This window comes from Dipodomys merriami, unplaced genomic scaffold (genome assembly GCF_024711535.1).
Source record: "Dipodomys merriami isolate MVZ:Mamm:240054 unplaced genomic scaffold, mDipMer1.0.p SCAF_1730, whole genome shotgun sequence".
Taxonomy (NCBI): Eukaryota; Metazoa; Chordata; class Mammalia; order Rodentia; family Heteromyidae; genus Dipodomys; species Dipodomys merriami.
This window is the reverse complement of record NW_027203083.1, coordinates 2,824-15,700: the sequence shown is the minus strand read 5'-3', so window position 1 is coordinate 15,700 and position 12,877 is coordinate 2,824. Positions and strand designations below refer to the sequence as shown.

Here is a 12,877-nt window from a genome sequence, read left to right as displayed (position 1 = left end):
CATAATAGTTATTGCAGTGATTAGTAACAGAAGCTCCCAAAGTAACAGAATGATCCTTCATTTTCTCCTTCCCATAGGTATTATTGGAAGAAAATGAGAGAGATCTAAGTCTAAGTCAATGTTTACTTGAAATTATGAAAGGTGATTTTGAGTACACATAAAGAGCCAGATTACACAATGTGCTTTTCATTTTCTAAAGAAAGGAATGTCATACAAGTATAGTTATTGACAGGCTTTTTCATCTGAAAAACAAAAAAAACCAATATTATAAAAAAGCTGAAGGGGATAAGAAATCATTTAAGTGTGATATAGCATTGAAGACTATAAGACATGGATTTATTCAGGTAAAATAATTATGTGGGAAAGGTTATCTGTTCACTAAATTTATTTATTGTAAATTTTTTATTTTTATTTATATGCCACTTAATATATATATACATACATATATATACATATATATATATGTATATATATATACATATATATGTATATGTATATATATATATGTATATGTATATATATATAAAACAGCAGTATCTGTCCAGTGAACGGTATGGTTAGCTAATTTCATCATGTCAAGTTCCTCAAAAGGATGGACTTCCATAAACCTTAACAACCCTGCAACACCACTGCACATGCAAACTTAAGTGTTCACCATTGTAAGCCAGACCTGTGTTTTATGAAAGCTTTGTAAATACTGTGTTATTTTTTCACTTAGGCTTGATGTAAAATGTGTTTGCCCCTAGAAATAAATGATGGCATTATAACTACAATAATTTAGTGTAAATCTTTGCATTGAAAACATGCTCAGTATGAGTTGTTGTTTCTTTACTTTTCTTATTTTATCTTTAGGAAGTTAATTTCAGTTTTGATGTACTGTTTGCCAGACAGGTACTCCACCACTGAAGTCACTCCACCAATCCTTTCTTGTTTAAGTTACTCTACTCATAGAGTAGCAATTTTTGCACCCAGACTAAAAAGCAGGGATCGTGATGGCATTCCAATATCCCTACCTAGTAAGTTGATATAGGTGAAACTTTCCTTTCTAGACTGATTCACAACTGTGATCTTCCCAAATTCTACCACTTTAGTTAATAGTGTGTGCTTCTGTTCTACCTCTAGAAGATATGACAGAAATAAATGATTACAGGTAATTTGAGTGAATCATTGGCTAATAGGTGATTTGATATTAAAATGTAGGTTAAGTTGGAATGTATAATCACAGTAGTCAGATACTTGGCTAAGTAATTTTGCTTCACATTAAAAACACATCTCGACCAGAATTAAGGACTTATTTGCTGTCTGTCAACTTGTATGTCATTTGGGAAGCTTCATGTCTTCCATGTGTGATAAAGGACTTTGAATGGTCTGATGTGCTGACTCACATCTATAATCATGTTTAGCAATCAGATATAAATAGATCACAATTTGAACATAGCCTAACCAAAAATTTAGAAAGTCTCAATCTCGACAAACTAGTGGATCATGTTGAATCATGCCATTAATCTCATCACAAGAGGCTAAGTTTCTGCCCAGTACTTGCGTCACTTAGGTAACTGGCTCACTTAGAGGCAGTCACATCTCCTGATGCCGAAACTGGGCTGAGATTTAGCCAAGAGGAGGGAAGAGTCTGCCCCACATTCTCAGGGTGGACCTCGCAGATTGCAGTGAACTTTCTTGCTTTCCTCCTCCAAATGTCTTGAGATGCCATGTTGCTGAGTGCTCATTATTTGATTCCAGTGACCTGTGGTAGAGGTGTAAGGAAACATTAAATTAATTTCACATTTGCCAATTGAGCTGCTCTTCGCAGCATGTGATTTCAACTCACCAAGTGTTCATTATTTGAGAGTTGAGAATACTGAGGCGGGGGGGGGGAGGGAGGGTGAGTGAAAGAGAGGAGAGATAGAGAGAGAGTGAGAGGGAGAGAGAAAGAAAGGAAGGAAGGAAGCAAGGAAGGGAGGAAGGAAGGAAAAGAAAGAAAAAAGAAAAAAAGGAAGAAGGAAGGAAGGAAGCAAGGAAGGAAGGAAGGAAGGAAGGAAGGAAGGAAGAAAAATAGAGAAAAAGAAAGAAAGAAAGAAAGAAAGAAAGAAAGAAAGAAAGAAAGAAAGAAAGAAAGAAAGAAAGAAAGAAAGAAAGAAAGAAAGAAAGAAAGAAAGAAAGAAAGAAAGAAAGAAAATGAAAATGAATGGTTTGGAGTCAGGAGTCACATGGCAGAGGTACTACTTGTATTTGGTATTAGGTCTGCCCCTGCCATGCAGACCCTATTCAGACACCTGTACATGTCTTGGCTATGTTTCCACTCTTTATGTGTTACCTAGGTATCTGGCACACCTGGAGGCAGCCACCTCCCCTTCCTGCTACATCACAACCTGGTCAGCCTCTAGTCACACTTTCCATCTGGCCAAAGGAGAGTCCCAGGCCCTGAGGTCACATCCAGATGCAGTGTGGCAGAATTCTCCCCCACCTGGCAATAACTCATCCAGTCCTTGGCCTAGATACTTCCTGGCCCAAGGTTGGGTCACCTCCCCCCCAATTTTTTTATATGCCTCTCCACCATGTATGGCATGGGCAGCAGATCAGTATATAGACTATTTACCTGACTGAATATCATATGGTGTTCTCTTCATTAACTATCTAATGAAACTTACATAATTAATATACCTTATCCTTCAGAGTTTCTAGTTATGAATCCACGGATATTTTTCTGACATATGTGAGGTCAGAATCTACAAAATATATGTACCAACTCATCATTTAAACTATAATTCTGCATAGAATCTTTATTTTTAAATATTTTTATTAATGTGAAAATACCATAAAGAGGGGTTACAATTACATGGGCCAGATAGTGAGAACATTTCTTATCAAGCATTGTTGCCTCCTCCTTTGGTTCCCCATATCATCCCTTCCCCTCTCCACCCCCCCAAAACCCCACACCCCCCCTACAAGTTGATGTTAGGCAAAATGAACTCCAAGATAAGCATTCAAATGTTTTCTTTTTTCTTTCTTGTAATTTTTTCCAACATATTTATAAGATGATATCTTTGTTGCTTTGTATGTACCTCCCCCAGGGTGTAAGCCCTGCTTTCACTGTATTTGATGTTGATATAATTTGTGGAGGGGAATGGAAAATAGGTTTTAAATAGGGTTACAGGTGGACCTATTACAACAATGAGATGTACAAAACGTTATGTCAATTTTTATTTAATTGTGAAAATAACATACAGAGAAATTACAATTCATGAGCAAAGTTATGAGTACATTGCTCATAACGCATTGTTGTCTCCTCCTTTGTTTCCCCTTCCCATCTCACACCACCCCCAGTAAAGTTGTAAAGATCGTTTTTTGACATAATGTGTTGTACATTGTTGCAATGGGTCAAGCGCTGTAAAACCATCTGCTCCTGGGCTTTTCTTAGACGGGAGGTCTCATTGCTGTTTCTATTACAATGCTTGATTTAGGCTTCTTAAGATGGTTTAACTCATCTTGGTTTAGTTATGGCATGTCAATATTTGCTAGGAAAAGGTCCATTTCTGCCAAGTTCTCGAACTTATTACCATAAAGTTTTGAGAAGTATTCCCTTATAATGTTCTGAATCTTGGTTGTTTCTGTGGTGATGTTTCCTTTCTCATCTCTGAGTTTATTTATTTGGGTGTGTTCTCTTCTTCTGATAAGATTTGCTAAGGGTCTGTCAATTTTGTTAATTTTTTCCAAGAACCAACTCTTTCTTTTGTTGATTTTTTTCTATGGTTGTTTTTGGATTCTAATGCATTTAATTCTGATTTAATTTTAATTATTTCTTTCCGTCTAATGGATTGGGGTTTATCTTGCTGCTCTTTTTCAAGGAGGCTCAGATGTCTCATTAAATTGTTGGTTTCAGATCTCTCCAATTTGTTGATGTAGGAACTCAGAGCTATAAACTTGACCCTGAGTAGTGCCTTTGCTGTGTCCCAGATGAGCTGGTAATTTGTGTACTCATTTTTGTTTAATAACATGAACATTAAATTTCCTTTCTAATCTCTTCCCTTACCCACGGTGGTTCATCAGTGTGTTGTTCAGCCTCCATAAGTTACAAGACTTTCTTTGGTGGCTTTTTCTGTTGAGTTTTAATTTTATGCCCTTGTGGTCTGAGAGAATGCACGGCATAACTTCAATGTTTCAGAATTTGGACAAGTTTGCTTTGTGGCCTAAAATGTGGTCTATTTTAGAAAATATTCCATTGTTTCTGAGAAGAACATGTACTCTGATGCTGCTGGGTTAAATATTTGGTAGATGTCTGTTAAATCTAGTTGATCCATGCAGTTGTTTAGATTTGCACTTTCTCTGTTGAGGTTTTGCCGAGTTTATCTATTTAGTGAGGAAAGTGGTATGTTAAAGTCCCCAATAATTAATGTCTTTGGATCTATGTGTGATTTGAGGGAAATTAGTGTTTCTTGGTTGAATTTGAGTGTTCTGTTGTTTGGCGAATAGATAATTAGAATTGTAATATCCTCCTGAAGGAGAGATACCTTAATTAGTATGTAGCTACCTGCTTTATCTCTTCTCACTAATTGTAATTTGAAGTCAATTTTATCTGATATTAGGATTGCAACTCCCGCCTGTTTATTGGGGCTGTATGCTTGGTAGATTTTGTTCCAGCCTTTCACATTCAAAATGTGTTTGTTTTTATGGGAAGATGTGACTCCTGAAAGGAGCAGATAGATGGATCTTGCTTTTTAATCCAACTAGACAGTCTATGTTGCTTAATTGGAGAGTTAAGTCCGTTAATGTTGAGAGATAAGACTGAGAGGTATTTGGGAGTTCCTGCCATTTTATACATCAGGTGGTATAATTGTGTTCTACACATTTATTGACTAGTTACCAATTATTCTCAAATTTTAATATGTTAAAATACTTTCTTTTTTTCTAATTTTCTTGCCAGGAAATCAGCAACAGCTCAGTCAACATTTCTCTCATAGGACTTTTCACATAGGTTGGTTAAATATTGACCTGAGCTCCAGTCTTCTGAGGACTCACTCATCTGCTTAGGAATTGATGCTGGCTGTTGGAAAAGAACTCAAGGAAGGATGCCATTTAAAGCCTTATAACTTTATTCTTTACCAAGTTATTCTCCTGCTGTTTTGGTTGTTGAGAGTGTATTCAAGAGCAAGCATTCCATGGAGAGAAAGGAGACACCATATGAACTTTACTTACTGAGATTTCTGAGTGATTTGCTGTCACATGTACTGCATTTTGCAAGTCGAATCTGTCAAAACCTACCAGTTTTAAGAGATAGTAGGAGCGTTAAAAGAACTCTTAGAGACAAATACATCTTCAACCTAATTGGTTCCAAGCATTCAGTCTAATGCATATTCAGCAGGTACTGAAACTTGTGTTGGCTGTATCTATGTGTCTTTCTCATGTGTGCATGTATACATGTGTATATGTATGTGTGTATTTGTGTGTATAACATACATGTGTACATATATAAGGGCAATTGCACACATATATGCATATATAAATAAATGTACATATACAAATATATGTTCATATATATATACATATATATCAGGTGTTCAGTGATTGATTTAATCTAGAGTTTACAGCACATTGTCATTCTCACAAAATGTACATGATAAACTGCTCTGAGGATCTGTGCTCACTTCCCTCATTACCTTATTTTCATCCCTGTGAACAACGTCAGCCTACTTTCCATAGGATAGCTTTGTTTTTGTTACTTACAGATAATAAAAGAAAAAGGATGTTTGTAAAAGAAAATGAACTTTTAGGTCACAGGTTAAAGTATCTTATCCGTCCCAATGATTCCTATGAGATAAAATTTATAATAGTACTAAAAGTGAAAAAGAATTCCTGGATCTGTTGTTTTGCCATTTAGAATGGCAAAGAATAATTTCACGGCACTGTTATAACTCTTAAAGAATGCAAGAGTAACTGATGGTACCTATCATATTTCCACAAAACCAGTGGATCCTGAAGGATAATAGTAGACCAGCAGATATTCTAAGAAGCAGACATGGAGCATGAAAGAAGAAGAGAAGGAATGAGAGAGAGTGAAAGAGAGAGAGAGAGAAATGTCATAATTATTAAAGTGCATAACAGATGAACAAGAAATGTATGAGAATATTCATACTGCTATTTTTAAACTCTACAGGTACATTTGAAGATATTTGATATATGATAACCCATCAACATAAAATATAAAGTGATTTTGATAAAAATAAAGAATACTCAGAAGAAATTATAAATGCAAAAACAATCTTCACAGAAGCAAACACTCAGAGATATTTCATGACTTTTAAAAGGACAAAGTGGCTGAAGTTAGTATAAATTTAGAAGTATGACAATACATAAAAATATAAAAAGATATTCATATAGTTCATTATATAACCCAAAGCAGAAAGCAAATGTTGTTTGGATGATTTTTTTTAAATACAGTCTCTCAGGTGCTGGGTCGGTGGCTCAGGGGTAGAGTGCTTGTCTCGCATGCATGAGGTCCTGGGTTTGATTCCTCAGCATCACATAAGGAGAAAAAGACAGAAGAGGTGCTGTGGCTCAAGTGGTAGCACTAACTATGAGCTGAAGAGCTGAGGGACAGAATCCAGGAACCAGAGTTCAAGCGCCACAACCAACAAAAACAAAAACAAAAAACTAAGCAAAACACATTCTTCACTTTTGTGGCCTCAACTCTGTAATACCACTGATTCAGCATAGGGCTAAGATTTTCGGTGTGGACATTTATCAACACTCCTGATTCAGACGCTACTTGAGAAAATTTTTAATCAATATTGCATTAATTTTGCTCTTTGTAAATTCACATGCACCTGTAAAAAATGGTTTTGCCATCCCAGTAACATTCTCAAAGTACCTCGTAATGACAACTTACAAAAATTTGTATTATATTATAACAAGGAAAACAATGCTACAAATAAAGAAAAGCAATAATTAAATATTAATGATTAATAAAATAAAAACCAAATCCCAGTGTTTCCAGTATTTCAAGTGTACTGCATATTAGATTTTACTATTTCTCATATTTCTGTACATTTAAAACTGGCTAAAATTATGATGTTCAACAAGAGTTTTATAGGCTATGAGAAGTCTTTAAAGTTACCCTCTAAGATTACTATTTATGTCTCATCTCATAATTTATATATGGCTTATATCATCATTTGTTCCTCACTAAAATATAAAGAAAGGAAGCCCTAAAGTTTTAACAGAAACTTTGTAGTAAAAGTATTAACTCTTGCTCTGTTTCTTTACACAAAGTCTTTGCAACTTCTCATTAGTATCCTTTCTATAAACTCTGAAATGGAGATACTTAGTAGTATATATCTGCTACCATAAATCTTAAATACTTTATGGAAAAGTTTTATGACCTGACAAAAAGTCTTAATTTTGGCATATATAAGCAAATTCCCAAAATTAAACATATTTAAAACATTAAATTTTTTGGAGGGAGGTCCAGTCGTGAGTCCTGAACTCTGGGCCTGGGTACTATCCCTCAGCTCTTCAGCTCAAGGCTTGCACTCTACCACTTGAGCCACAACAGCACCATGTCCGTCTATTTTTTCTGCTTATGTGGTGCTGAGGAATAGAACCCAGGGTCTCATGCAAGCAACATTAAAACATTAAAACTTTTAACAAACCTTAACACTTGCTGCTGTGTTCATTATGACAGGGGGCTTGTATAGAATAACTGAATTCCTCTTGCTACACATCTCTTGAACAACAAATATCCGGAATTATTATGTTTTTGACATATCAATCTTGACTTTATTCTTAAATGTGTGGTTATGTAAGAAATATATGGTTCTAAAATTTCACGACAATACTTTAGAACTTACCTTTTGTTGAATTATCTAGTTTAAGAAAATCAATTCCACCTTATATATAAAAAATGTTCTGTGTACAATTTGGTAGCACATACTCTAAAATTGAACAATATGCAGAAGATTAGCATGGCCCCTGCGCAAGGATGACAAGCAAATTCTGAAGCAGTCTATATTTATACAACAGATGCTGGAGGGGATGTGGCCAGAAGGGAACCCTACTGCACTCTTGGTGGGAGTGTAAACTTGTTCAACCACTTTGGAAAGTAGTATGGAGGTTCCTCAAAAGACTCCACATAGAGCTTCCCTATGACCCAGCAATCCCACTTTTGGGAGCATTTACACACATGTTTACAAACAAGACCACACTAAAGCTACCAGCACGACCATGTGTATCGCATCACTATTTACTTTAGCTAAGGTATGGAACCAACCCAGATGTCCCTCAGTAGATGAATGGATCAAGAAAATGTGGTATATATACACAATGGAATTCTATGCCTCCATCAGAAAGAATGACATTGCCCAATTTGTTAGGAAATGGAAAGACTTGGAAAAAATTGTATTATGCGAAATAAGCCAGGCCCAAAGAAACATAGGTCCCATGTTTTTCTTATTTGCAATATCTAGTATATGTCTGAGTCAAGGAGAAAAGTTCAGATAAGTTGATGTTAGGGAAATGAACCCTAAGGTATGTATTCAAATGTTTTTTTTTTTCTTTCATGAGATTGTTTCTAACACATTTATAAAATTATTTCTTTGTTGTTTTGTATGTCCCTCCCCCACAGTATAAATCCTGCTTTCACTGTATTTGATGTAGGTATAATTTGTGGAGGGAAAGGGGAAAAACTAATCGTTTAAATAGGGATACAGGTGGACTCACTGCAACAATGAGATGCACAAGTCGTTATGTCGAAAATGAACTTTACAACTTTGGTGCGAGTGGGGGAGCGGGGAGGATTGTTTGGGGGGAGAGGGGGAAGGGGAAAACAAAGGAGGAGGCCACAATGCTTGACAAGAAATGTACTCATTATCTTGCCCATGTAATTGTAACCCCTCTGTACAATATTTTCACACACAAAAAAAAGATTCCACATAGGGCTCCCCTATGACCCAGCAATCCCACTTTTGGGCGTTCACCCAAATGATCACAAACAAACAAGACGAAATTAAAACTACTAGCACAACTATGTTTATTGCAGCATTATTTACCATAGCTAAGATATAGAACCAACCTCCATGCCCCTCAGTAGATAAATGCATCAAGAAAATGGTGTGTGTGTGTGTGTGTGTGTGTGTGTGTGTGTGTGTGTGTGTGTGTGTGTGTGTGTGTATGGGAATTCTATCATCCATCAGAATGAATGCCATCACCCAATTTGTTACAAAATGGAAAAACTTGGAAAAAATTATATTATCTGAAATATGCCAAGTCCAAAGAATCATAGGTCCCATGGTATCCCTTATTTGCATTAAGTAAATATATGTCTGGGATAAGCAGAAATGATAAAAAAAACTATGTGCATATGACTATATAAGATGATGTTAAGCTAAATGAACCCCAAGATAGGAACACGGTTTTCTTTTTCTTTCTTGCTATTGTTTCTAATGTAATTATAACGTACAATGTGATTTTTTTATTTTTTATATGGTCCTCCCACACAACATAACCCCTGTTTTCACTGTATTTGATGTCGTTGTGCCTGCGTATTGTATATACACTTCTCTAATTTGGGGAGGGAAAGGGAAAAAAACAAAATGCTTAAATAGAGATACAGGTTGACCCATTGTAACAATGAGATGCACAAGACACTATGTTGAAAAACGAACTTTACAATTTAGGCGGGGTTGGGATGGGGGGTGGTGAGGAATGTACTTGTGAAGGTGGAAGGGAAGGGATGGTGGGGGAAAAATAATGGGGAGGTAACAATGCTTGATAGGAAATGTACTCATTACCTTGCACATGTAACTGTAACCCCTCTGTACAGTATTCTTACAATAAAAAAAGTTTAAAAATGTTCTGAGATGGAAGAGTTTACTTCTATTATTTTACCTATATAATATCGTTAACAAAGAAATTAATGCAATACACTGACATGAAGATATTTTGAATGTGTGTGTGTGTGTGTGTGTGTGTGCACATGCATGCTTGTGCGTGTGCATACCTGATTGTTGGCGTGCGCAGAGTTTGAACTAAGGGCTTCAAGGACTCGCTAGGCCTTTTCTCTCTAGATTGGTCAGCTAATATATTAGCTACATCTCCATTTCTGGCCCTTTTCTAGTTCATTTAAATTTTTGAAAAATAATCTTATGGGTTTGTTTTGTTTTTTTTTTTTTTTTTTTGCCCTGATTGGCTTGCAACACTTATCCACAGATCTCAAGCTCCTAAGTAGATATGCCGAGTGGACAGGATTACAGGTGTGTCCAACCAGCACACGGCTTTAAGAATAATTTTAAAAGTAGAAGAAACTGTACTTCACGGAGTCCTCTTTTATCATTTCCTACTTTTAAAGCATTTTGGAGTGATAATATGTGAATTTATTTCGTTTTGAGATTCTTACAAGACAATAACTGATGGTATTTAAAAGTTTAATACTTTTTAAAAAGGATACTAGAACCGTGGAACAGAAGAAAATTGGCTCTCTTTGGACCTCAATTTATAATCTCAGTTTGTGCATGATAATCCAATGTCACCAACACAGTCTGTGTTGAAGACAAAATGTGACAAAAAGCAATTACCACGGTCATAATTGTTATGTTATTAGTTATTGGACAATATGAATATTGAATTGAGAGTATAAGAGAATGGAGAGATTTTACCTACCATTTTTGTATTGCTGAAAGGCTTTTGGAAACTTTGACTCATTTCCTTCCTCACTGTGTCTTTAGGCTATGCACTTACTGCCTTTAATTACAATTTTCTCAACACAAATCTCCATCTTGATACAGACAAAGGCCTGGATGAGCTTCCAGCTCCAACTTAGGCCTTGAGAGATAACAAGACAGTCATTTAGCAGGTCAGAGGAACCTGCCCAGACCTACCAGGCTCAACCCCTCCCAGGAAATAGTCACCCACCCCAGGCAGAGGAAATTCTGCCCCCAGGAGTGGCTTTCTTCATTGGGTAAACAGAGCCAGAGGCTGCCCCTCCCTACAGCAGCCTAGATAATCAATTGAAATTCAGTAAACATAATCCTGAGAAAGGCTCGAGGCTGGACTCTGAGAATGTCTCAGAAGCTAGACCCTCAGGGAAGAACTACTGTTTGCTGAAAGGCCTCAACTCAACCCAGAACCTAGCCTTATGTCATCATCTCCAAACTAGAGGGCACAGCCATCTCCCGCTTCTGCGATACTCAAAACAGATCCCTCTCCCACTGAACTAGCCTTGGAGGAGGATCACAAAATCCTGGGTAAAGCAGAGCACTTTTCAGCTTGCCCAAACAAACTGACTTAAGTAACTTGATCAAGCCGCAGGAAAACCAAACACCACAAGCAGACCAGAGACTCCACCAAGAGACTGGTTATGGACACAAGGGAGATACAGAATCTTCCCAACCCCCACCCCCCAAAAAATCAAAGACCTTTCTTCTTTTGAACCTTACTTTTAATTTTTTTAAATTTTAATATTTTTAAATTGTTGTTTTATATCTTTTTTTCTATACTGACGTTTTGATTCCTTTCTTTTTCTTTCTTTTCTCATTATTTTCACTTCTTCTCTTTCATTCTTTTCTGCATGACTTAATTGCTGTTCTGCTCACCCTCAAATATACGCGTCGCCGATTATTAGATCTTATCGTCCATTGTGTATACACTTAATCCAGAAATTTATTACTCAATTCAAAACCTCTTAGACTTAAATTCTTTAACAGCAGTATTACCTCTTTATACCCATATAGTATTTTAAACATTTTTATTTTTCTAGTTGTTGATGTCTCCTTTCTATCCCTCCCCTCCTCTCATCCTGTCCTCATTGTTCTCTGAATACTATCACTGCAGTTTTTAAGGGTTTTACTTTTTAAATTTTGTTTTTCCATTTTTTCTTCTCTCTTTTCTCTTTTTCTTCTTTTTTTCTTTTTTTTCTTTCTTTTTCTTTTTTCCTTTTTTCCTCTCTCTGCTATCATTCTGTCCAATCCATTTCCCTCTTTGATATGAGGACATTGTTAATTCCACTCTCCCTCACCTTCCCACATCCCTCTAATGCTATTTTTCTCCACATTTTCCATAAACCTAATAATTTCTGGTTGCCAAATTGTCCTTTGCTGTTCTTAGGCCATTAAGACATAGTTGTTCAATGTTCAATAGATTGTATCTCTTGAACAAGATTGTATCTGCAGACTTTTGACTGTGCAACTACAGACTTTGTTTGATAGTTACCTTAAAATAGTGTTCTAACACAAAACTGGTGTTATTCTCATCCCAAATGGGCAGAACAAGCTGGAAAAACACAAGAAAAAATGGCAATCCTGGAGATCTCAACTACCACTCATGACAATCAGGGGACAGAACAGATAATGAACAATCCAGAGGAGAGTTCCCAAAAAGCTCTACAAACACTACAGGTAAAAGGCGTAAATGAAAAGAGTGAAAACATGCAAAGGTCTCAGTGTGAGTGGGAGACAGAGGAGGCAAACCAAAGATCAATACAGGAGTCTCATGAGCATGAGGAAGCTACTCAAAGATTGATACAGGAATTTCCTGAGCAGATTGAGAACATTCAAAGAGAAATAAAGGAATTGTGTGAGCAGGTTCAGATCAGTCAAAGAGAAAGATAGCAATTATGTGAGCTGGCTGAGAACAGACAACGAGCAAGTCAGCAATGGCGTGAACAAGCTGAGAACACTCAAAGAAAACTACAGGAAATGCATGAACGTGAGGATGCTAATCAATGAGAAATACAGGAACTGAGAGATAGGGCTGAGAATAGACAAATATCAATGGAGGCATTAATGGAATACAAAAACAGAGAGCTGAAAGAAATCAGGGAGACATGGGCTGGTAAGGGGACTCAGTGGTAGAGTGCTTGCCTTGCATGCATGAGGGCCTGGGTTCAATT

The 12,877-nt window shown here is 36.5% G+C and overlaps 1 non-coding gene across 1 annotated transcript; it reads left to right on the top strand.

The window, feature by feature from the left end:
* The first annotated feature begins 7,904 nt into the window (after positions 1-7,904).
* LOC138829515 (U6 spliceosomal RNA) lies at positions 7,905-8,009 on the top strand. The gene has a single exon (XR_011372642.1). It is a non-coding gene; the product is annotated as a U6 spliceosomal RNA (small nuclear RNA).
* Positions 8,010-12,877: the final 4,868 nt, after the last annotated feature.